Source organism: Dendrobates tinctorius, unplaced genomic scaffold (genome assembly GCF_039654945.1).
Source record: "Dendrobates tinctorius isolate UK_male_01 unplaced genomic scaffold, ASM3965494v1 ptg000278l, whole genome shotgun sequence".
Lineage (NCBI taxonomy): Eukaryota > Metazoa > Chordata > Amphibia > Anura > Dendrobatidae > Dendrobates > Dendrobates tinctorius.
The window spans coordinates 1,574,166-1,601,504 of NW_027361945.1; the positions used below are offsets into that span (position 1 = coordinate 1,574,166).

The following is a 27,339-nucleotide window of genomic DNA, read 5'->3' on the forward strand; positions in this document are numbered from 1 at the left end:
CAGTGTGTGTGTGTGATCCCGTAAAAAAAATAGACGGAGATTTAAAATTTTCCATACATACATCGTATAGAGCTGTCCGCTTCTCAAGCAGAATCGTATATCTGGTGTATGACTTACAGTCAAATCTATACAGAGACAGCGTGTGTGTGTGACTCCGTAAAAAAATAGACGGAGATTTAAAATTTTCCATACATACACCGTATAGAGCTGTACGCTCCCCACACACTACCGTGTACCGGCTGGTATCACAGACAAACACATGCTATCTGGGTGTGACTCCGTAAAAAAAGACGGAGATTTAAAATTTTCCATACATCGTATAGAGCTGTACGCTCCTCACACACTACCGTATACCGGCTGGTATCACGGACAAATACATGCTATCTGGGTTTGACTCCGTAAAAAAATAGACGGAGATTTTCATTTTTCCATACATACACCGTATAGAGCTGTCCGCTTCTGATACAGTACCGTATATCTGCTGGTTGGATTACGGTCAAATACATACTGGGAGGGCGACTGTGACTAAGGAAATATATACAGAGATTTAAATTTTTACCTACACCTTATACAGCTGTATGCTCCTCATACAGTACCATATATCTGCTGGTATTTTTGTTACATTTTCTCAAACATGAGGAAGTATGGTGGAAGAGGCTGCGAACGTGGGCGGGGGGGCAGCTGGTACTGATGGTGGTGGTGGTGTATATGCTGGTTATGCCAAAAGCACAATAGCCACTAAGGCAGGAGGTGTTGAGCCTGCATCATCATCTGGCACAAGAAGGCCTGTAAGGTTCCCCTTTATGGGAGTAGGAAAACCGCTTTTAAAGCCGGAGCATCAGGAACAGGTTTTGGCTTACATTGCCGAAACAGCCACCAGCTCTATTGCCTCCTCTTCTGAACTTTCAAAACCTGCAAGCACTGAGTCGTCAGTGCAGGGTTCTGGTCAGGAAAAACACCTTTCCTTGTGTCCTCCACCCCCACAAAAAGTGAAGGATGCGGCAGCCCACACTTCAGATTACTCCATGGAGCTCTTTTCACATACCATGCCTGGGTTATACAGTGAAATCCTGAATTTCCCTGTCCAAGATGAATCTGACATGGAGTGCACTGATGCACAGCCACTGCAAGATGATTCTGCTGGTACATTGACCCACAGCACTACTTTGCCCTCGCAGTCTACTGAGCCAGAATCTGACCCTGATGAAACTCAGGTGCCCCTTCCCGCATACTATAACACCTTACACAGTGACACAGAGGAAGGTGCAGATGAAATTGAAGAGGAGGTAATGGATGACCCAGTTGTTGACCCAGATTGGCATCCATTGGGGGAAGAGGGTGCCGCTGGCAATAGCTCAGATGAGGAGAAGGATCCACAGCAGGCATCGACATCGCAGCAGCGGTTATCTGGCAGGCCCGTAGCTGTCCAAAAACGTGGAACAAAAACCAAAAGAGGTGCAGGACAGCTTGACCACACGGTCAAATTAGCACAGCGTGCAAGACCTGAAAATGTATACCATAGTAGGAAGAGTGCAGTGTGGCACTTCTTTGTCCAAAATCCTACTGATGAGGCAAAGGTTATCTGTAAGAAGTGCAGAAGGACCTTTATCCGAGGGAAAAATCTCAGAAATTTGAATACCAGTTGCATACTTAGACATTTAACCACCATGCACTTGCAAGCGTGGACGAACTACAAAACCTCAGGTACCACATGTGCACCTGCTCCGACTGAAGGTAGCCAGCAATGCTCCACCGCTTCCCCCACTGTAAGACCTCCGCCACCGGTAAGCACACCACCAGCAATAAATGTTGAGGTGTCGTCGCAAGGCCAAAGCAGTCAGGGAATCACAATGGTTTTGCAACGAAACACTGAATCTAGGCCATCACCACCAAGACCATCACTAACCCCCTCTCAGTCCGTCTGGTCCACCGCTAGTTCCCCCTCAAGTCCAGCTCACCCTAAGCAGACACTCTGAGTGAGGACAAGAAAGTACTCATCCTCTCATCCGCGTACACTGGCTGTGAACGCCTACATTGTCAAACTGATCTCATTAGAGATGATGCCCTTCCATTTGGTTGAAAGCGAAGCTTTCCGAGAGCTCATGGCCTACGCTGTCCCACGCTATGACCTACGCAGTCGGCACTTCTTTTCTTGAAAAGCTATCCCTGCCCTCCACCTGCATGTGAAAGACCGCATTGTCCATGCACTCAAACAATCAGTGAGTGGAAAAGTGCACTTCACAACAGATGCATGGTCCAGTAGGCATGGCCAGGGCCGTTACGTGTCCATCACTGTGCACTGGGTTAATGTGGTGGATGCAGGCTCCACAGAGGACAGCGGCGGTGGAACAGGGCTGCCTAGCCCATGGTATAGGAAACAGTTGGCTGTAGGGCGTCCGACCCTCCTCCTCCTCTAGAAGTGAAAGCTCATCCACACAGTGCAGTCGCACGAGCACTCCATCCGCAGCTGCCAGTGTTGTACACGAGGTGTACCACTATCGAACAGCTAGTGGTAAGCGGCAGCAGGCTGTTTTAAAGATTATGTCTTTGGGCGACAACAGACACACCACGGAGGTACTGGCCAACTACTTGCAGCGACAAACTGAGTTATGGCTGGGCAGTCTACATCTTGAGCCTGGCAAGGTAGTCAGTGATAACGGCTGGAATTTTATGGCAGCCATAGCCCTTGCAAAACTCACACATATACCTTGCCTGGCTCACACTTCCGTCGCTCGCCCGTACATTCCAGTCATATGCAGAAGCTGCAGCGATTGCTCCACCTCCCCAAGCACTGCCTAGTCATAGAAGTTGCAACAAGGTGGAACTCCACCCTGCACATGGTTGAGAGGCTGTGCGAACAGAGGCATGCTGTAATGCATTTGTGGGAGGATACACGGGCAGGCAGTTTGAGGGCAGACATGGAGTTGTCTGGTGTGCAGTGGTCAAAGCTGAAAGACCTCTGTAAAGTCCTTCAGTGTTTTGAGGAATGCACACGGCTGGTAAGCGCAGACGACGCCATCATAAGCATGAGCATCCCACTTATGCGTCTGCTCATGCAAAGTTTGATGCACATTAAGGATCAGGTGTCTGCAGCGAAGGAGGAACAGGAGGAGGAGGAGGGAAGCCTTGATGACAGTCAGCCATTGTCTGGTCAGGGAACTGTCCTGGATGAGGTGGAGGAAGAGGAGGAGGAGGATGAGGGGGATGATTATTTTGGCGAGGATGCTTCTCTGAGGGCAAGAGAAAATATTGGCATGGCAAGATCAGGTACAGGGTTTGTGCGTGACAGTAGGGATATGGACTTGCCAGAAAGTGCTCCTCCACCCACCACTGCCAGTGCATCATTGACACCTGGAACATTGGCCCACATGTGTGATTATGCCTTGCGGATCCTAAAAAGGGACCCCAGCATTGCTAAAATGATGAAGGATGACGACTACTGGTTGGCCAGCATCCTCGATCCACGCTATAAAGGCAAATTACACAACATCATGCCACAGGAGAACCTAGAGCTAATATTGGCTAACAAACAAGCAACTCTGGTGAACCGTTTGTTTGAGGCATTCCCAGCGCACAGCAGCGGTGCTGGTTCTCCCACGAGCCGAAGTGGGCAAAATGGAAGAAGTGTTCGTGGTGTACACAGCCGAAGTGGCATTGGAGACAGGGGTTTCATGACCATGTTGTGGACTGATTTCTCAAGCACCGCTCACACGACTGGTAATACTGCATCGATTGCAAGTGACAGGAGACAGCAGTTGTCAACTATGGTTACAAACTACTTCTCCCATATCGATGTTCTCCCTCACAGGTCATTCCCCTTTGACTATTGGGCCTGTAAACTGGACACCTGGCCTGAATTGGCACAATATGCCTTACAGGAGCTCGCTTGCCCTGCTGCTAGTGTGCTATCTGAAAGAGTCTTCAGTGCTGCTGGATGAATCCTGACAGAAAAAAGGACCTGTCTGTCAACCCAAAATGCTGATTATCTAACCTTCATTAAAATGAACCATGCATGGGTTTCAAAGGATTTTGTCCCACCTTCCCCTGATGACACATAGGTTGTCAGAAATTTGGCTCGCTTTTGTCCTCCACTTCCTCGGACTTGTCAAATTCCTCCATTTGCAGCTGCTTAATGTACAGTCTACACATCAACATATGCCATTTTTTAAACCTCCCTAAGGCCGGTTTCACATTTGCGCTTTATGGCGCTGCGACGGCCTGCGCACGGCCGCCGCTAAGCCCCGCCCCCTGCCGGCTCCCTGCCCGCCCCATCCAGTCATCGCCGCCTACTAGCGCACATGGACGCTTGCGATCTGCGCACCCTATCTTTAGCATAGGGTGCGCAGATCGTGCGCTTGCCGTGCGCTAGCAGGATTTTGCCATGCGCTGCGCAGTTTTGAAGGTGCGCCGTGCGCGCCGAAATGTAACATGCTGCGTTCGGTGCACACGGGCGCACCTTCCAAACTGCGCAGCGCACGGCAAAATCCTGCTAGCGCACGGCCAGTGCACGATCTGTGCACCCTATGCTAAAGATAGGGTGCGCAGATTGCAAGCGTCCATGTGCTGGGGTCACCACCTGGCGCACCCGGACAAGTGCCGTTGCTCTGAACAGGTGGGTGGGCCCACTCTTGGCCAACAGCACTGGCACAGGGCCCCTCATAGTACAATATAGTGTCTCTGACGGTGAGGGGGCCCACTCACCGTCAGACACACCGGCGTACTATGAGGGGCCCTGTGCCAGTACCGTCGCCCACGAGTGGCCCCCCCCCCTGCTTGCTCATGGCCACAGCACTTGCAAGTTGCAATACTTACCGCTCCCTGTTCCACCGCTGTGTAGTCTGGGAAGTTAAATCCTTTACAGGGACGGCCACTACAAATTTGGTGAACTGATCGATGATGGTTAAGATGTAGCTATGGCCTGTCCTGCTTGCCTCTACCTTCAGATGATCAATGGCTACCATTTGTAATGGACATCAACTCACAATCGGATGCAGTGGTGCTTTATGATCACCTTTCACAGTTGTGATAGTCACAGACGTGTGACATTCCTGCCATCATTTTTCAATGTCTCCTCTCATGCCAATCCAATATAATCGCCTACGGCCTGTGGCTTCTGTCTTTTGCACTCCAAAGTGACCAGACTAGTGTTGAGCGATACCTTCTGATATCGGGAAATATTGGATTGGATCGGACCGATACCCAAAAAGTATCGGATATCACCAATTCCGATATCGGAAACCAATGCAAGTCAATGGGACAGAAATATCGGAATTAAAATAATCCCTTTCTTTCCTTGTAGGTTAATTCTACATGAAGGAAAACCACTAAGAATAATGTAGAATGTATTGAGGAGGTGGAGGAGACATTAAAGGCATAGAGGTTTAGCCCAATCAAATGGAATAGCAGGAATTAATTTTTAAGACATTCGGCGTTACAAAGATATTGACTATGTTAAAGGGGTTGTGTAGCAATAGAGGGAGACGTTCAGAAAAGGCACATGTTGGCGGAGTGTTGGAACGGAGTGCTTCATTTAGCTTGGAGGTTGACTGAGCCCCTGACCCGGAGGATATGGCACAGATGCGGGCACCTGTATGCACAACAGACTGTGAGTAAAGCTTTGGAACTACATGCCCTGGTGTCCTCCAGTTATTCCTGCGCCAACACACTCAGCACTGCTAAATCTCTGTTCCTAGCGCTGCACCATCTATGTCTCTTCACTACCTCTCCACCTACACTGCCCTGGGACTACAGTCCTACCTCTGGAGGGCCACAACATCAAAGCTACACCACACCATCTGTCCCAGAGAATCTGTCTGCAGCATCGGCTTAACAACTTCATTGCCGAACACCACAGGTGGCGTCACGAATCATTCACTCATAAACTTTAATCATCATCCACACGTTCAACATTTCCCTTTCACAATGGACGCCCAGGGCCACGGACCGGGTCACAGCTTCCGTGACATCTCCCATTGAAACCGAGTACCGAGTACCCCACCAGCCCTGGCGGGCGATCAAACATGGCGGAAATACATAACAGAACAGGTTGTCTGGGCTTTTCACATAATCTCAGTGCATATCTAGGCTGCAGAATGCTGACAATAAGTAATTTACCTTCTGTGGCTAGTCTACACGGTTTCCAAGATATCATCTCTTGCTTCTAAGATATACATCCAGGGGGGTGTATTCTGGCATTGAAATAAGAACTGGTCGTTTGCTCGTCCCTCACTAGTTTCACTTTCCATAGATCACTGTTCAGTGTGTGTCTGGGGGAGGAGCAGCTGGGTGGTCTGCTCACAGCCAATCACAGCCATGCCATTAGTTAACATGCCTACATACCTAACAGGATGTGCCCACACTTCTTAAGATTCCTCATTGGCTTAATCAAATCAAACTGGCTCATAGCATTATGGGAACTTCCGATTCCGGTATTCGATATGCAAAAAGTATCGGAATTCCGATACCGCGAATATCGGACGATACCCGATATTTGCGGTATCGGAATGCTCAACAGTAGACCAGACACATCATGATAGGCAGTGAGGACCATGTCTACATCTCTCCCTGTGATCACAATTTGATGGATACAGCAATCCTTTCTTCACAAATAACCGATTTCACTGTCTCCACAGACAAAGTAATTGAGGGTCAGCATCGCCTCTGTGAAATCTACCGGGAGGTTTTCCCGTGATCAGTAATTCCCAAATTTCTGCAAACACTTGACTTTCCGTCTGTACTTATATCCATCTAGCTTCCAGTAGCGGAGTGTCTGGACTGGCTTACTGAGACTGAAATATATACGACAATTTAAAAGTACCCCAACAATGTATACTGGTGTACGCTTCGAATACATTTCCCTTTTTCTACTTTTTATATTCTGGTGTAATCCATACTGAGCCTGTGAGTGTCTGTGTCTGACTCTGGAAATATAGACGGAAATTTACAATTACCCCTAGACTGGATACACCAGGTATCTGCTGACACAGTACCTTTGCTCTAAATTTTTTATTACGGTATAATCCATACTGAGTGAGCGTGTGTGGTTTCCTCCTTCTATATATACGGAGATAAACATTTTACCCTATACTATATACAGATTCTATCTTGTTATACAGTACCTTTGTTCGACATTAAGATTACGGTCAAATCCATACTGAGTGAGCGTCTGAGGGTGACTACGGGAATATCTATACGGAGATTTAAATTGTACCCTATAATATACACTCACTGGCCACTTTATTAGGTACACCTGTCCAACTGTGTGTTAAGACTTAATTTCTAATCAGCCAATCACATGGCGGCAACTCAGTGCATTTAGGCATGTAGACATGGTCAAGACAATCTCCTGCAGTTCAAACCGAGCATCAGTATGGGGAAGAAAGGTGATTTGAGTGCCTTTGAACGTGGCATGATTGTTGGTGCCAGAAGGGCTGGTCTGAGTATTTCAGAAACTGCTGATCTACTGGGATTTTCACGCACAACCATCTCTAGGGTTTACAGAGAATGGTCCGAAAAAGAAAAAAAATCCAGTGAGCGGCAGTTCTGTGGCCAGAAATGCCATGTTGATGCCAGAGGTCAGAGGAGAATGGGCAGACTGGTTCGAGCTGATAGAAAGGCAACAGTGACTCAAATTGCCACCCGTTACAACCAAGGTAGGCAGAAGAGCATCTCTGAACGCACAGTGCATCGACCTTTGAGGCAGATGGGCTACAGCAGCAGAAGACCACACTGGGTACCACTCCTCTCAGCTAAGAACAGGAAACTGAGGCTACAATTTGCACAAGCTCATCGAAATTGGACAGTAGAAGATTGGAAAAACGTTGCCTGGTCTGATGAGTCTCGATTTCTGCTGCGACATTCGGATGGTAGGGTCAGAATTTGGCGTAAACAACATGAAAGCATGGATCCATCCTGCCTTGTATCAACGGTTCAGGCTGGTGGTGGTGGTGTCATGGTGTCGGGAATTTTTTCTGGGCACTCTTTGGGCCCCTTGGTACCAATTGAGCATCGTTGCAACGCCACAGCCTACCTGAGTATTGTTGCTGACCATGTCCATCCCTTTATGACCACAATGTACCCAACATCTGATGGCTACTTTCAGCAGGATAATGCGCCATGTCATAAAGCTCGAATCATCTCAGATTGGTTTCTTGAACATGACAATGAGTTTACTGTACTCAAATGGCCTCCTCAGTCACCAGATCTCAATCCAATAGAGCATCTTTGGGATGTGGTGGAACGGGAGATTCGCATCAGGGATGTGCAGCCGACAAATCTGCGCCAACTGTGTGATGCCATCATGTCAATATGGTCCAAAATCTCTGAGGAATGCTTCCAGCACCTTGTTGAATCTCTGCCACGAAGAATTGAGGCAGTTCTGAAGGCAAAAGGGGTCCAACCCGTTACTAGCATGGTGTACCTAATAAAGTGGCCAGTGAGTGTATATACTTGCTATCTTGTTATCCAGTACCTTTTTTTCAACATTTTGTATTATGGTCAAATCCAGACTGAGCGAGCATCTGAGGGTGACTCCGGAAATATATACCGAGATTTCAAATTTGCCCAACCCTGTATACAGCTCTACGTTTCTGATACAGTACCCTTTTTTGCTATTTTGATTCTGGTGTAATTCATAATGAGCCTGTGAACGTCTGTCTGTTACTCCGGAAATATAGTTGGAGATTTAAGATTACACCAACACTGTATACAGCTGTACGCTTGTGATACATTACCCATTTACTGCTTTTTATAGTCTTGTCTAATCCATACTGGGCCTAAGACCGTTTGTGTCTGCCTCCTGAAATATATACGGAGATTCAGAATGTTTAAACTATACTATATATCTTGTATCTGGTGATACTGTACCCTTTTTCAACTTTTTATATTATTTTGTAATCCATACTGAGCCTGTGAGCGTCTGTGTATGACTCATGAAATATATATGGAGATTTACAATTATCCCTAGACTGTATAAAGCTGTACGCTTCTGATACAGTACCATATATTTGCTGGTATTTTGGGTACATTTTCACAAAAGTTAGTAAGTATGGTGGATGAGGCCACGGACGTGAGTGTGGGGGGCCAGCTAGTACTGATGGTGGTGCATCTGCTGGTAGTGCCAAAAGCACAATAGCAGCTAAGACAGGTGTTGAGTCTGCGTCATGGTCTGGCTCCAGAAGGCCTGTAAGGTTCCCTTTTCTGGGAGTAGGTAAACTGCTTTTAAAGCCAGAGCATTAGGAACTGGTTTTGCCTTACATTGCTGAAACAGTCTCCAGCTCTATCGTCTCCTCTTCTGAAGTTCCAAAAAATGCAAGCTCTGAGTCGTCAGTGCAGGCTTCTGGTCAGGAGCAACCCCTTTCCTTGGGTCCTTCACTCACGCCAAAAGTGAAGGATGCAGCAGCCCACACTTCAGATTACTCCATGGAGCTCTTTTCACATATCATGCCTGGGTTCTAAATGGGGCAGATTATATATGGAGCATTATTTGGGCCCATCATACACTGGAGCATCATCCATGAGGCCCATCATATACTGGAGCATTCCAAATGGGGGACATCAGACACTGGAGCAGCATCTATGGGGACCATTATACACTGGAGCATTAGAAATGGGGCCCATTATATATGGAGCATTATTTGGGCCCATAACACACTGGAGCATCATCCATGGAGACCATCATATACTGTATGGAACATTATGTGGGACCAATTATTCTGTATGGAGAAATAAATGGGCTCATTATTCTATATGGCGCACCATGTGGTGGCCACAATACTGTATGGAGTAATATACTGTCCATTTTTTGAGCTATTGTAGAATTTAAAATAGATATCAGTCATGTCACGTAAGAAGTGAAGTATTTTTCATTGTACTATACCTATATTTCTGTGCCGTATCGGAGCATCATGAATTGTGGTATGTGTTAGGCTAGTTTCACACTTGCTTTTTTTTGCAGCGCGTTTTTCCCCGCAATAAAACGCATTGAAAAAACGCATACAAAAGCATACAACTGCTGCGTTTCTTTCAAGCATTTTTATGAGCATGCATGAAAAAAACGCAGCGTTTTTATGCGTTTGTATGCGTTTTTAGTGCGTTTTTACCGCGTTTGCGTTTTTTTCCAACATTAGTTGGCCCCTCACACTAACCCAAACCATGACTTTACTAACCCTAACCCTGACCCTAACCCTAACCCTAACCCTGACCCTAACCCTAGCCCTAACCCTGACCCTTAACCAAACCATACTTAACCCTAACCCAAACCCTAAACCCTAACTAACCCTAACCCTAACCCTGACCCTAACCCTTAACCAAACCATACTTAACCCTAACCCTAACCCTAACCCTAACCCTGACCCTAACCCTAACCCTAACCCTGACCCTAACCCTAACCCTAACCCTGACCCTAACCCTTAACCAAACCATACTTAACCCTAACCCTGACCCTAACCCTAACCCTGACCCTAACCCTTAACCAAACCATACTTAACCCTAACCCTAACCCTGACCCTAACCCTGACCCTAACCCTAACCCCGACCCTAACCCTTAACCAAACCATACTTAACCCTAACCCTGACCCTAACCCTAACCCTGACCCTAACCCTTAACCAAACCATACTTAACCCTAACCCTGACCCTAACCCTGACCCTAACCCTAACCCTGACCCTAACCCTTAACCAAACCATACTTAACCCTAACCCTGACCCTAACCCCAACCCTAACCCTGACCCTAACCCTTAACCAAACCATACTTAACCCTAACCCTAACCCTGACCCTAACCCTTAACCAAACCATACTTAACCCTGACCCTGACCCTAACCCCAACCCTAACCCTGACCCTAACCCTTAACCAAACCATACTTAACCCTAACCCTGACCCTAACCCCAACCCTAACCCTGACCCTGACCCTTAACCAAACCATACTTAACCCTAACCCTGACCCTAACCCCAACCCTAACCCTGACCCTAACCCTAACCCTAAACCCCTAAATTCCATGGTTAAAAAAAAAAACGCATGTGCAAAAAAACGCATACATGTGCATGCCAGTGCGCATGTATGCGCATCCATAGGCTATAATGGCCATTTTTAGCGCAAAACGTGCGCATATGTGCGCATGCGCTTTTTTGCAGGGCCAAAAAATGCAACATGCTGCGTCTGGAAAATCCAAACGCACACCCCAAAAAAACGCAGTGCATGAAAATCGCATACATGCGCTTACCAGCGCGCAGGTATGCGCACCCATGTTAAATATAGGGGAAAAAACGCATGCGCAGGTATGCGTTTTTTTCCAGCGCTAAAAAACGCAAATGTGAAACCAGCCTTAAAGGGGCGCACTGACACTCTTTGGCCCGGGGCACACGAAAAACTGGAGCCAGCCCTACCCCCCCACAACTTTAGCCAAATAACCCCGTTTTCAATGCGTAACTATTATTATAAAGTAAAATAAGGTTGACAAGCTTAAGTAATAAGAATTGATGTTGTTGGCATTGAAATGGGCACTGTAGGTGTGTTTACTGTCCTCCACTCCCTGTTGATTTTGCTTCCCCATTGATTTGCATTGGGTTTCGTGTTTCAGTCGGACCCCCGACTTTTCACTATAGTCGGCCAATTTCGTTCGACTCGACTTTTGAGAAAGTCGGGTTTCATGAAACCTGACTCGACCCTAAAAAAGGTAAAGTCGCTCATCTCTAGCCGTGAGCTTTATCAATGGTCCCCATTCAGGCCGCATCACTTCAGTAAATTGCCGGCGGAAGTAGTCTTCGGGCATTGTGGTCACCTGTGAGCCAGTATCGACCAGACAATGTACTGCTCGACTGTTCATCTCTGCCCAGACAAGGTGGCACATGGAAACAAGGTTTCTGGGACTTCTAGTACTCCTTCTTAACGATACAGGCTCTGAGCGGTGTCCCCCAGGCTGAGAGGCCCCTAGTTTAATGGACGGTGCTGGATAGACCTACCCCTTTGGGTGCGCCACCAGGCTACGTATCATACTTCTCCACAGTTATAACATGTGAGGGGTCCTTCTCTGCGGTACATTCTCATTCTCATGGCGGGGGACAGACTCACGTTGATTTACAGGTGGGCTTGCAGCTACTACGGGTACTTTCTTTGAATCAGCCAACTCTTCCTGTATCTGTTGTATCTCCTTTCTCAATTCTTCTATCTTCTTCAGTCGCCATGGTTGCAGACACCTCTCCACTCCGGACCTTCCCCACCGGAACTGTCACCGCCTGCTCTTGCTCACGCGTGCGCGCCTTGCTCCCTACTTCAGAGAAAGTCATGCTGGGTTTTACTCTCAAGCGCTCCCGCAGAGCCTGCTTCAGCTGCAGTCCCATAGTCCCATCATTAATTGGTCTCGCAGCACTAAGTCAATAGACCCTATGCCTACACTGTCTTTGCGAGCAATGGCGGTATGAAGTTCCTGCAGCGCATTCATAAACTGGGTCACCATCTCCCCCTCTCTTTGAACTCGGCCGAACAGGCTCATATATAGCCTATTAATATCAGCCTGTAGCTGTCTGCTTTCCCTTAGCTAGTTATTAAAAATAAGGGGGCGACTCGCCAGTTTTTTCTTATATTTATGTTTTTGCTAAATACATGTACAGTAAACTAGGCACGCATGGCACTAATTATATATCTCACGAACATATTTCTATCTAACACCTAAACATCTGTCATTTCTATTCTGCATTCTATTACATTACGTGTCACACTGATGGTGCACACAGACTGCACAGAGATGACACACACGTACACACAGACATGGATAGCACTGGTACTGGTTTTTCCATTCCTGGAAGTATCAGGATGGGTGAAAGAGGCTTAAAGTGGGATTCACATGGAGCATATTTTGTTCCTGAAACATTTTGTTCCTGTAAATCAGTTGCAGTCATCTGGATACGGCTGCTTTTGTGGCAAGTAAACTTACGTAAATTCTGTACAAATTTAGACAAAAATAAATTGTTGCATGTGAATCCACCCTGAGGCTGACTTCAAACATCCATTAAACATGAATAATACACACATTATTCCTAAAACCTCTATATATTTTTTGAGGATGTGTGTATTATTCGCATGAACAGACTTTTTTTGCCAGAATGTTTATAAGACAGTGCTAATATACAGTATCCATTAAAAATGGTCCGAGTGCAGGCAGCGATGTATTATTTGTGTCTTTTGCACATACTTTGTGTCAAATTTATACTCAGAAAAAGCCCAATGACCTTTATTCTTATTTATCTGTTGCTTTTTATAGCTTTATAATTTCATAACGCAAAGTAAATTATTTTATGCTAGAAAAAAATGATGGAAAACTCCCACGCGCGTCGAGATCCAGCTGTAACAGAATGCTACGTTGAATTGCTACCCTTGTTTCTGTTGTATCCTGCCAGCAATGCTTTCGACAGCATAAGAGACATTGCCATTTTGTTCTTTTTGAACTTTAGTTCTACTTGTAATTAGTCTTCTTCTTATATACATTTTAAATAGGCCAAAGATTACCCCACATAACAGGCGTATCACTTGTAAGGCTCAGACACATGCTGTAAGTTGTTTTTAATGACAACCTGTGGACCTGATTATGAAATTGCTGTCTATGCAGTTCCCTTAAATATTCTCATAGATTTACTTTTTTCTGAGAAACACCTACAAACAGCCCCACTGCTCTCCGTGAGCTTTGCCTGTTATTGCAGCGCAAACACATTCTCTAGAATCAGGCAGAGCAGCAATAACAATCATAGTCATGGCTATTACATCTAGAGTAAGGCCAGGTTCAGACAACAGTATACAAAATCATCCAGTTTTCCACCTTTCATCTGTATTGCCTTATGTATGCCATTTGTGTGTCTGATTTCTATAACTGCGTTGGATCCTTTTTTATACATCAGCAGTTAAAAGAAATGTATAAAACCAAATACATTACCATTATTGACTTAGCAAACTGTATCTGTAAAAAAACAAACAAATGCAATAAAGCTGATCCGTAGGGAATCTGTTTATGTTGTGTGCCCATACACCTGAATAAGCGAGTCTCATCCGCAATACGGAAAAGAATATTGCCTGCTGCGACTGACTGTGAACAGGCCTATTCTACAACATAGGTCAGTGTGTGACCCGACTTTAACACGGACAGTACATGTACATATAATACGCACAATTGATGATGTCAGTGAGGGGAAGGATCGAGCATGCTTTATTAAAACACTCTATCCTGTTGTTTGTCCATTCGAGAGAGTCTGTGTCACTAAGCTTTGCTTTCCAGCTAGCATCGGGCTCCCACTGTACTAGGCCAGACCTCAGCTTCTCCTGGGTGACTTCCCTCCTGGAGCTCCTCATTGGATATGTGTAAGGCCATGTACACATATTGAGGACCGTATATACTTGAGTATAAGCCAAGATTTTCAGCCCATTTTTTAGGCTGAAAGTGCCCCTCTCGGCTTATACTTGAGTCATTGTCCCAGGCGGTAGGTGGGGGAGGGGGAGCGGACGGAGCCAGCGGCTGTCAGATCATACTCACCCCCTCCTGGCGTGGTCTCTGCACTTCCCTGCTTCTCATATGGTCTCTGGCACTGGCAGCTCTTCCTGTGTTCAGTGGCCACGTGTTACTGCTCATTAAAGTATTGAATATACATGCAACTGCACTCCCATAGGCGTGGAGCGCATATTCATTACTTTAATGTGTGGTACCATGTGACCACTGAACACTGGAAGGCGCTGCCGGCCCCGGGACGATGGAGAAGCAAGAAGTGCATAGACCGCACCAGGAGGGGGTGAGTATGACAGGGAGGACAGGGGGAGCCGTGCGATATTCTCCTGTCCCCGTTCCACCGCCGCGTGCCGCTGTGTCTTCCACATCCTCTGGCTGTGACGTTGAGGTCAGAGGGCGTGATGACATGTTTCGTGTGTGCCCTCTGTCTGAACAGTCACTGCAGAGAACCGGAAGACAGAGTGACACGAGGCAGTGGAATGGGGACAGGTGAATATCGCAAGTGCCAGGGACCAGAGCCAGCAGCAACACCAGCACCTGGCCCCCATAGCGATGAGAGGTGGGTATGTCATTTTTTTAAGGTCGCCGCAGCAGCATCATATGGGCATATTATTCTATGCAGCATGTTATGGGGCCATCAACCGTTATGGAGCAGCATATGGGGCATATTACTCTATGGAGCATCTTATGGGGCCATCAACCAGGTCAAAACCAGGAGAGGGTGAAAATTTCCTCTGATTGTCGATTCCTCTGATTTGGCTTCCACATAATGAGCTAAAAAACTGACCAAATACCGAGGTAAAAACTGACCAAATACTCAATGTGTGCCTGTGGCCTTAGGGTAACACACACACAGAGCTCGAGCTACACACTAGCCCTCCTTCATGTCCAGCAACCTCTACAACATGGGCATTTCGTAAGAACATTGGAAGATAACAGATTCATTTATGGACCTACTTGCTCAGCTACAAAGATAGATGTTCTTGTTTAGCTTCATTGGTGCCACTGTTAGCTATGAGATTGCATGCCACTGGCACAGGGTTGGCATTGGGTTTGTGCACAGGTGGCCACTATGTTAAATCTGTTTCTTGGAACATAACAGCTTATTCTGACAACATTCCTATCTTCTGGCTGACAGCCCAGAAATGGGACAATGACCAGACAGAGTGTACAACTATTATTGCTAGCTCTCAATTATATTACCCCTTATCCAGCTTGTCATTATTTTAACTCCTTATCTTCCAGGAACATGGCAGGTGGTAGGAGATAAGGACTATGGCTTCTTAGCCTATTGATATTTACGATGCATTTATTATTTGTTATATTCGCTAGTCAGCATCCACTAGGTTTTTAATACTCTTTATTAGGTATAAAAACCTCTGCTTTTTGAAGGTCTTTTTTTGATGATTTCGCAAAATGGAGATTAAAGCTATGTCCACATGAAAACTTCTCAGATGGAATGCACCTTCTGCTTTTTTCAGATGAGTATATTACGAAGAAAAAAACAAGGACATTATACCACATCCTGGGAAGTACAGTGCAATAAGCAGGAACATAAAATATGAATAACATGAAGCAGCTGGAGTGTACGCTTTATTATACATTGCATCCATGCATAATGTCATTTGGGTGGAAATTCTCTAACATAAATGGTAGGATATAGAATAAGCTGCAGCCAGGATGATGTGACACAAGGACTATGTGTGATCTGTTGCTGGCTCAGTTTGCAGCCTGCAACAGGTGTTGTTGGCTCTGGAAGTTGCTTTCCAGCTCCAATCAGGTAGGATTAAGATTTCGCTTTGTGATTAGGCGGCCGTATGTGCAACAGGTGGCTGCACTGTTCACTGCAGCACACAGGCCTTCGTATCACCTGCCTGTTACTTAAGACACAAATACAGCTTTAATCCCACAGGCCAGCAGTGTTCGCCCTTCTATTCATAGCTCAGAAAGCGTGTGGCATAGCACAGTTCTCCCGCGTCGTCTCCAATTCTAACAGCTGCATTCAGCAGTTTATTGCATCTGTCAGTAGAGGACGCCAAACTTGAAGGCTGATACAAGACACAACACAAGACTGGCAGATTTCAGCATGGTCCATTGACAATTTAATATGTATGGGGGCTTCCTGACTGAAGAAAGGCGCAGATGAATTTCAACATCTAACTCTTTGATGTCAGAAAAGATAAGCTGTCTCTGTGCTCCTTTGGCTGCGTTCACACACCTATGTCAATTTTACATCTGTGCGTTTTCTCTCATCATGTTTCCTCCACAGTGTAGCATCCATTTTCTTCTCATGCATTCATAAAAACTGAAACAGATAAATTGTCTAAACTTTCATTTATTTACTGAATCTTACAAGTGAAAAACTGATGGAACAATGAAGTACAAACTAGGTCAACACGTTTCATTCATGTTTAATGGACCCCCATAGACTTGAATGGTTGAATTTGAATAGCAAAATGGATGAGAATCTGTCGGTGTATTCTGAGTCTCAAGGACCGAATACACCGATCAGTTTGGAAGTTTCGATTATTATTGAAACCTCTATGAGTCCAAGTGCTGTCAAACAGGCATGTACAACGGATGTGTGAATTAGGCCTTACTGAATGAAGCATGGTGTTTAGAATCATAGAATGGTAGAGTTGGAAGGGACCTCCTGGGTCATCTTGTCCAACCCCCTGCTCAAAGCAGGATTCACTAAATCATCCCAGACAATATGACAGCCCTTGAGATATTTGTAGACAGCTATTAAGTCTCTTCTCAATCTTCTTTTTTCAAGCTAAACATTCCTAAATCCTGTAACTGTTCTTCATAGGACATGGTTAACAGACCGGTCACCATTTTGGTGGCTCTTCTCTGAACTTCTCCAGTTTTTTTAAACTGTGGTGTGACAGCTTTATATTTTGGACTTCCCTGGAAACTAGACTGTTTCCAGCATCTCTCAATACACTTGCACTGAACCAGGCAGCACCCATGTAGTCAGAGTGTGGCCAAGATTGTGCATATCACATATTTGTGGTTGCATGTCTGCATTTCCTCGCACCAACATTGGAGAATCCTCACAGTGTGCGATGTGATTATTTTCAGACTTGTAGTTTTAAACCAGACAATTCCTTTAATACAGTCATTGTCACGATTCATTTTTAGATTCGTGACAGCTCTGGTACTGCTATAATTTAAATATTTTTTTCCTTTTGGGTCAGCAAGGGTTAATTCCAGTTTCCTTACTGGCAGCTGCTTTGTTGCTGGTCAACTCATGTGGTTGGTGACCACTCCCATCGTACTTTAAATAGTCACATGACGAATCAGCTGGCTGTTGGTATTAGAGTTATTCTATGAAGACCAGCCTGCTGCTTCTGTGGAGTTTGAGTTCCATATTCCACATCCTTTACTGTCTGGAGCATGACAGCAGAGGCTGGAGCTAAGTATCGTTTTCCCTTTCCTTTTCTGTCTCGTGCTTGTCACTTCCCCTGTGTTGATAACATCTGCAGTGGTGAGTCTGGCGTCCTTGCCGGCCAGTGCACTAGCCAGGGTATAGTGAGCTGACAGCTAGGGATAAGGCATGTGATGGCGGCGGGGGGGGGGGGGAGGACCAGCATAGGACGTTAGGGGAGTATAGGGATAGGCACAGGTTGTTGATAGTGAACAAAAATGGTAGCACAATGAGCTAGAAATGAGTTACATCATATGTGAATGATCATAAAGGAAGGTAATACAATAAAATACTGTCCCGGCTCATTGAAACATAGTGGAGGAGCAGGACACATTGTAAACATACAATTTACTCAGAAGAAAGATCAGTGCAAAAATGTCCAAGATAAGATGTGGTAAAAATCACAAATCTTTATTAAGAGACCAGATAAAAATTGACAGGTTGTGGTTACAAAAGTGACACAAAGAGAAAATCACAGGGTGATGGTAAATAGTGCACCTCAATAGATATCAAGATAATAATATAAATATAGTCCAGATATGTCAGTACCAAGTAGCATATACCATAAGGTCACAAGGAAGGTGTCAGGGGTTAATAGTAAATGGCCAGCAGAGCAGAGTAAAGGAATAAACCAGAGCTGGTCACCAGGATAGAAAATACCATGACAGCCTTGTGGCCAGACAAAAGGCAATTAGTCAAGCACATACCAGGGAGAGGGAGCACTAAGCGCCACACACTGCGAGCCCCCAGGTTGTTGATAGGAGGTGCCCCATTCCTCTCCCTTTTTCCATCCCATTGTTTGTGTATGCTGTGCCGTCCGCCGGAATTACCCATATCGAGTGTGGCAGTCATTCAGTGAGCATTTTACTCGCCGTTTGGTTGCCTGCCTTTTCAGATGAGAAGACAATCATGGAACAAGCATACATACCCTGATTATCAGCTCATATAAATGGCTCTACAGACTAAGGCACATTTACACTAAAATATTTGGAATGCTCTCGTCACTATAATTTTGCAGTCTAAGCTGGACTGTCGTTGCTGCCTATGGACAGTGATTGATCTATCTATACATATAATTGCCTTAAATTGACTGTCATCCACTTCCGTCTCGATGTCCCCAAATCCCACAATCCACTGCTCCGCACCGGAAGTACGCCGACTGCCATTTTGGAACACCTAAGTGATGCCGCTCGGATCCAGGACGCAGCTGCGATCCCGAACGCCGCTGCGATCCTGACCGCCACTGGGATCCCAGCTGCCGCTCAGATCCAGGTCGCCGCTGCGATCCCGACCGGCGCTGGGATCCCAGCTGCCGCTCGGATCCAGGCTACCGCTGCGATCCCAACCGCTGCTGGGCTCCCGACCACTGTTGGGATCCCGGCCGTTGCTTGGATCCCAGCCGCCGCTCAGATCCCAGCTGCCACTCGGATCCAGGCAATCACGAGGCTGTGAAAGGGGTGTAATGAGGGGATATAATGAGAGGGGTGTAATAAATGGGGTATAATGAGGGGGTGTAATGAGAGGGTGTAATGAGGGGGGAGTAATGAGAGGGATGCCTGACTACACGCGCCGAATCCCACCGCTGCCTTCCCACCCACCTCCGTGCAGTCACAGCCGGCAGGAAAGACCACGGCTTGAGGCCTGTGCTGGAGATTGGGTGCGGCCACCCTCTAGCGGTGCCGCCCACCATCTCCAGCACAGGCTGCAAAACAGTCTTTCCTGCCGGTTGTGACTGCATGGAAGTGGGTGGGCTGCCACTCTCAACACCACAAAGCTGCCCCCATCGTGATGTTACTGCCTTCCCGATGCGATAGCATCGGGCACACATCTAGTTACTAATTACCCACTGGAAACCATTTAGTGCTGTTTTTCTGTGTAAACAGGTAATTAAATGATCAGAAAATATTTACCAATCGACAATTGTTTAGTACCACCAGATGGCTTGTATACTGTATATGGACCCCAAGCCTATGGAATGCAGGGACAGTGACCGAAGAATACACAATGGAGGAGACAGTGAGGTGTGACACCAGGGACGTGAAAGTGACAGCTTGGAAGCCTTTATTTGTAAAGATTGACGAGAATTCCTCATTAATATGCTGGAATTCTGGAACAGTTACACATTTTGGGACAGACACCTAAATGTACTGTAAGCCCCTATATGTGCAGTTATGTCACATAAGTCTAAAGTGTTGAATCTGTTTGGCTTCTGTAAAATATTGCTCATATCGTTGCATAAGTGATTTCCCATTAAATGTATTAACTGTTGTACAACTGACTTTTTCACATAAATATAGTGCATTATTGCACAATGTATAAAGGAAACAAGATCATAAATGCTAATTTCTGTTATTTTTATTACTAGAGCCGATTATTTTTAGGTAAGCTTGTGCTGTTTAGGACACCGTGCGTGCAGTTTGTGACATCATAGCACATGCTGGCTTTAACCCCTGCCGTTTCCTCTGTGGTTACAGCATTAGAGGTGTTAGCCAATGACGAGAACAAAGTAGGTGTAATGAGCTCTGATGTGAATGCGTCTCCATCCCACACAGCTTCCCTTCGCACACATAGATATTCAAGGAAAGCTAATTGTCTTTATTTAAGACAGCAATGTTTTATACAATTCAATAAGCTAATCCTCACACACTGCATTACTGGGCTTCTCATAAACAATCACTCAGGATCCCAGCGGAACATATTGTGTGCAAAATGGATGGAAAAGCATTTAGTTCCACTTAAATGGTTTAAAATGACAGATCGGTACATCTCATCAATCTCCAGTAATAGGGACCTTTACTGACCATACTACCGCTATGGAAAATATACTCAGAAAAAGACTGAGCGGTATTTAGGTGCTGGAAGTGGAGACACAGGTGGTCAGCCTTATACCATAAATGGTCCATGCTGGAAATGCGATTTTTGGCATCAACAAAAACCGATAAAATAACAAGGAAACTATTACTTACCTGATGAATTGCCTCTCAATCTAGCCCTGCTACCTGGTGCTCCTTTCCAGTCTCTGTTTACATCCCATTCTGTCCACCCAAGTTACCACTGCAGCCAATCAGTGGCCTAATTGTTCATGTGGTGGCACTGGAGCAACAGAGGAGTTATCAGGTAATTAAAGGAAACTTGACACTGCCTCATACTGTCAGAACTACAGGTAGCATGAATCACAGGCCGACTCTGTTATTGCAACAATGTATGTTAGATTGACAGGTCTCTCCCTATTTAAGTGTTGGGAGAGCCCTGTCAGTCAGCTAGAGGCCTCGGAGGAATGGCCCAATGGACTAGTCATATCAATCATATTAATGGTGTCCGAGCTTTTACTGAAAAGCAGCAATTTCCTAGTGAAATATACATGGCTGTAATAATTGAGTTAGCCTCAAATTCTTGCTTTTTTGTCAAGTCCTTTTTAATGTTTTGCTGCTTTATGGCACTATCAGGCCTTTAGACAAATTCATAAAACTCCATAAAACTCTGACAAGGGCCTAAATTACCTTATTCAAAAATAGAATAATGAAACCTGAAATGGGCAATTCCCGAACTTAGACTTAAGTGAATCGAGGCGCTGGAGACTATGCTGCTGTCCACAGCCCATTTCTCAACTACCCTGCTGTCTTACATTATTACTACGAATGCTGCAAATAATAGAAATCCTCACGGTTTAATATCTCATCATTTCATGTTGTCTATATTACATAGTAACAAAGTTATTAAGGTTGAAGGAAGACTTTAAGTCCATCTAGTTCAGCCCATATCCTATCCTAACTTGCCGTAACATGTTGATCCAGAGGAAGGCAAAAAAAAACCCATGTGGCAAACAGTAAGCTTCACATTGGCAAAAAAAAATCCTTCCCGACTCCAAATACGGCAATCAGACTAGCTCCCTGGATCAACGCAATATTAAGGAAACTAGTGTGTATATACCCTGTAATATTATACTTTTCAAGAAAGGCATCCAGTCCCTTCTTAAATTTTAGTAGGTAATCACTCATTACAACATCATATGGCAGAGAGTTCCATAGTCTCACTGCTCTTACAGTAAAGAATCCGCGTCTGTGAGTATGCTTAAACCTTCTTTCCTCCAGATGTAGAGGATGCCCCCTTGTCCCCGTCACAGGTCTAAGAGTAAAAAGATCATTAGAAAGGTCTTTGTATTGTCCCCGCATATATTTATACATTGTAATAAGATCACCCCTAAGCCTTCGATTCTCCAAACTAAATAACCCCAAGTGTAATAACCTGTCTTGGTATTGCAGACCCCCAAGTTCCCTAATAACCTTGGTCGCTCTTCTCTGCACCCGTTCCAGTTCAGCTATGTATTTCTTATACACCGGAGACCAGAACTGTACACAGTATTCTAAGTGTGGTCGCACTAGTGACTTGTATAGAGGTAAAATTGTTCTCCTCATGAGCATCTATGCCTCTTTTAATGCATCCCATTATTTTATTTGCCTTTGCAGCAGCTGCCTGACACTGGCCACTAAATGTGAGTTTGTCGTCCACTCATACGCCCAGGTCTTTTTCAGTGACAGTTTTGGCCAGTGTTTTACAATTAAGCACATAATTATACATCTTGTTCGTTCTACCCAAGTGCATGACCTTACATTTATCCCCATTAAAGCTCATTTGCCATTTATCAGCCCAAGCTTCTAGTTTACATAAATCCTCCTGTAATATAAAATTGTTCTCCTCTGTATTGATTACCCTGCAGAGTTTAGTGTTATCTGCAAATATTGAAATTCTACTCGCTATGCCCCCTACAAGGTCATTAATAAATATGTTAAAAAGAAGCAGGCCCAAAACTGACCCCTGTGGTACCCCACTGCTAACCGTGACCCAGTCCGAGTGTGCTCCATTAATAACCACCCTTTGTTTCCTATCCCTGAGCCAGCTCTTAACCCACCTACACATATTTTCCCCTATCCCCATTGTTTCTCATTTTATGCATCAACCTTTTGTGTGGCACCGTATCAAAAGCTTTTGAAACGTCCATGTACACCACGTCCACTGCATTCCCTTGGTCCAGTCCTGAACTTACCTCTTCATAAAAGCTTATCAGATTAGTCTGACAGGAACGGTCCCTTGTAAACCCATGTTGATATTGGGTCATGAGGTTATTCTTCTTCAGATACTCCAGTATAGTATCTCTTAGAAAACCCTTCAGGATTTTACCCACAGTTGAGGTTAAACGTACTGGCCTATAATTTCCAAGTTCAGTTTTTGTCCCCTTTTTGAATATTGGCACCACATTTGCTATACCCCAGTCCTGTGGTACAGACCCTGTTATTATGGAATCTTTAAAGATTAAAAATAATGGTCTATCTATAACTGTGCTTAATTCCTGCAGTACTCCAGGGTGTATCCCATCCGGGCATTTGTCAATTTTAGTGATTCTTAGACGCCGCCATTCTTCCTGCTCGGTTAAGCAGGTGACATTTAATGGAGGATTTTTATCCCTGATCATGTTATCCATCATTGGATTTTCTTGTGTAAATACTGTTGAAAAAAAGTCATTTAGCATATTGGCTTTTTCCTCATCCTCATCCACCATTTCACCCAGACTATTTTTAAGGGGGCCAACACTATCATTTTTTAGCTTCTTACTATTTATGTAGTTAAAGAATATTTTGGGATTATTTTTACTTTCTCTGGCAATGAATATCTCTGTCTCAATGTTTGCTGTCTTGATTTGCTTTTTACAGAATTTATTTAATCTTCTGTATTTATTTAGTGCCTCATCACTACTTACTTGCTTTAATTCTCTAAATGCTTTGTTTTTGTCACTTATTGCGCCCCTTACAGCTCTATTTAGCCATAGTGGTTTCCTCCTATTTCTAACATGTTTATTCCCATATGGTATATATTGTGCACAGGTCCTATTCAGGATGCTAATAAACGTGTCCCATTTTCTCTGTGTATTTTTATGTCTCAGGATATCGTCCTAGTTAATTGCACCAAGATCATCTCTCATCCGTTGGAAATTTGCCTTCCTGAAGTTTAGTGTCCTTGTAACTCCTCTACTACACATCTTATTAAAGGATACATGAAAACTTATTCATTTGTGATCACTATTACCCAAGTGACCCTCAACCCTTACATTTGATATGCGGTCTGGCCTGTTGGTTAATATTAGGTCTAGCAGTGCCCCCCCTCTTGTTGGGTCCTGAAGCAGTTGTGAAAGGTAATTGTCTCTTATAGTTGTCAAAAACCTATTAACTTTGCTGGAACTGTTCCCCAATGTATTTCAGGGTAGTTGAAGTCCCCCATAATAATGACTTCTCCCTGAGTCGCAGCTTTATCTATTTGCTTTATGAGGATATTCTCTGTTGTTTCCATTATTTTTGGAGACTTATAACAAACCCCTATCAGTAATTTATTTTTCCCGCCTCCACCTATCTCTACCCACAGGGACTCTACATTTTCATTAGATTCATATATATTATCACGAAGGATGGGTGCTAAGGATGATTTTACATATAAACACATGCCTCCCCCTCGCTTATTTGTACGGTCATTTCTGAACAGACTATAGCCCTGTAAATTAACTGCCCAGTCATGGCTCTCGTCCAGCCATGTCTCAGATATCCCCACCATGTCATGATTATGTTCCAACAACATTAACTCCAATTCCTCCATTTTGTTGGCGAGGCTTCTTGCATTACTATACATGCACTTTATGTATCTCTATGTACCTCTATTCTTTCTTAAATTGTTAACTGTTCTAACCCCACCCCCCCATGCCACCCCCACCCCCAATTTCATTATTTGTGCCCAAGTCTCTATCTGCACTGTCTTCCCCTCCTATAAAAGGAATACCCTCCCCCCATCCCTAGTTTAAACACTCCTCCAACCTTCTAGCCATTTTCTCCGCCAGGACAGCTGCACCCTCCCTATTGAGGTGCAGCCCATCCCTAGCGTATAACCTGTAGCCAACTGAGAAGTCGGCCCAGTTCTGCAGGAACCCAAACCCCTCCTTCCTACACCAATTCCTGAGCCACTTATTAACCTCCCTATTCTCCCTTTGCCTCTCTGGCGTGGCACGTGGTACAGGAAGTATTTCCGCAAATACTACCTTGGAGGTCCTTGCTTTAAGCTTACAGCCTAATTCCCTGAAATCATCTTTAAGGACCTTCCACCTACCTTTAACTTTGTCATTTGTGCCAATGTGCACCATGACCGCTGGATCCTCACCAGCCCCTCCCAGTAATCTGTCAACCCGATCAGCGATGTGTCAGACTCGAGCGCCAGGTAGGCAGCACACCGTTCGACGATCCCTGTCTTTGTGACAGATTGCCCTATCTGTTCCCCTAATAATTGAGTCTCCCACTACCAGAACCTGTCTGGCCTGTCCTGCTCTCCTATTTCCCCCCTTACTGGAGCAGACACTCTTCCGGCTTTCAGAGGACATGCCTTGCTGCAGCATTAACACTCCCCTCATCTGCCAACTTAGCAAACTTATTGGGGTGTGCCAGATCAGGACTAGCCTCCCTGGTGCTCTTCCCTCTACCCCACCTTCTAACTGTCACCCAGCTAACTGCTTCATTGTCCTGCAGCTCCAACCTAGCATCCCCCCTCATCTATCCCATTGAGCATCTGCTCAGTGAGCAGAAGACTCCTTTCCATATTGTCTATGGATCTCAGTGTTGCCAGCCGCACATTTAGATCCAGTATCTGGGCTTCCAAATGCACAATTTGCTCACATCTCGCACAGCAGTATGCACCCTCGACCGGCTGTTCAAGGATTTCATACATGCGGCAAGACGTGCACTGGATGGCATTGGCAATAGTGGGGCACATCCTAATGGGGATTGCACCAGACAAAATGATAAGCAAAAATAAATAAAAAGTATTAATAAAAAATAACAGCAATTCAGTAATACCTCCCTTGGAAACTCCCTGAATCCAAAGTCACTGAATCACAAGTCACACACTTACCACAGTTCGCACTTACACTCAGGTCACACTCAGCTTGTTCACACTCGCTCAGGCAGAAGATTTAAAAGAGATTTTTATTTTTTCCCTTTTACCAGCACACCACCCTGCTGCTCAATGCACTTCCAAAAGGAGGCCCTTCATCACAATCTGAACAAACAATGCAGTCAGATCTCCCATTACATTATATGGGAATGGCTCACATTTCATGTCCCTCTGATTAATAGTTTAATTTCATTCTACCTTTTTGTATTGTTTTGCTAGAACATTGACGAGGCTGAAGTTAAAGGGAGTCTGTCACCCCATTTTCGGCCTATTAGCTGCGGACACGCCATCAGGGTGCTGTAGATAAGCCCCCGATGTAACCTGAAAGATAAGAAAAATGAGTTAGATTATACTCACCCTGGCGTCCGGTCCGGCGCCTCCCATCTTCTAGCGATGATGTCCTCCTCTTTACTTCTCCCTCGGCTCCTGCGCTGGCGTACTTTATCTGCCCTGTTGAGGGCAGAGCAGAGTACTGCAGTGCGCAGGCGTCGGACTTCTCTGACCTTTCCCGGTACATGCGCATTGCAGTACTTTACTCTGCCCTCAAAAGGGCAGATAAAGTACGCCTGCACAGGAGCCGAGGGAGAAGCAAGGAGGAGGACATCATCGTATGAAGATGGGAGGCACCGGACCGCGACACCCATTGCACCCGACTCCGCCCCCTGGTGAGTATAATCTAACGTGTTTTTCTTATCTTTTAGGTTTCATCGGGGGCTTATCTACAGCAATGCAGAATGCTGTAGATAAGCCCCTGATGGCAGTGGCCGCAGCTTATAGGCCGAAAAAGGGGTGACAGATTCCCTTTAACTTCAGCCTCGTCAAACATTGTACATTGTCAGAGGTTCTCTTTAAGATGGCAATAACTAAACTGATTTAGGAATTCCTGTTTATTGGACAGCACTTACATGAATGTGTCACGTTTCACGAATATAAAAGGGTTCAGCTTCCTGCAGCGACTAAACATATTCACATTTTCTTATATTCAAGATAAAAGGCAAACTACGGTAAGTTCCTTAATAAAAAAAAAATGAAAAACGCGTTTTGGACACAACCTACTTTCTTAAGGTACAGTCACACTTAGCGATGCACCAGCGATCCCGACCAGCGATAGGACGCGGTCAGGATCGCTGGTGCATCGCTAAGTGGTCGCTAGTGAGCTGCCACACAGGCAGATCTCACCAGCGACATCGCTGGGGATGGGGGTCGCTACTTACCTGTCACACTAGGCGATCCTGCGTCCTCCCGCCCGGCTCCACGCTCGTCTCTCCACAGGAAGCGCCGCAGGAAGCTGACGACGATTAGCGGTCCAGGACGTTCTCACGCGATCAGCGATAACCAGCGGGGGAGTGAGTAGTAGGTAAGTATCAGACACAGCGATATCGCTAGCAATATCTCTATAACGTCACAAGTTATAGCGATATTGCTAACGATATCGCTTA

The 27,339-nt window shown here is 45.3% G+C and overlaps 1 protein-coding gene across 7 annotated transcripts in view; it reads right to left on the reverse strand.

Annotated features, from left to right (window-relative positions):
• LOC141072599 (sphingomyelin phosphodiesterase 3-like) overlaps positions 1-27,339 on the reverse strand; it is an 844,331-nt gene that overhangs the window by 358,600 nt on the left and 458,392 nt on the right. The gene's annotated exons all lie outside the window — the stretch shown is intronic.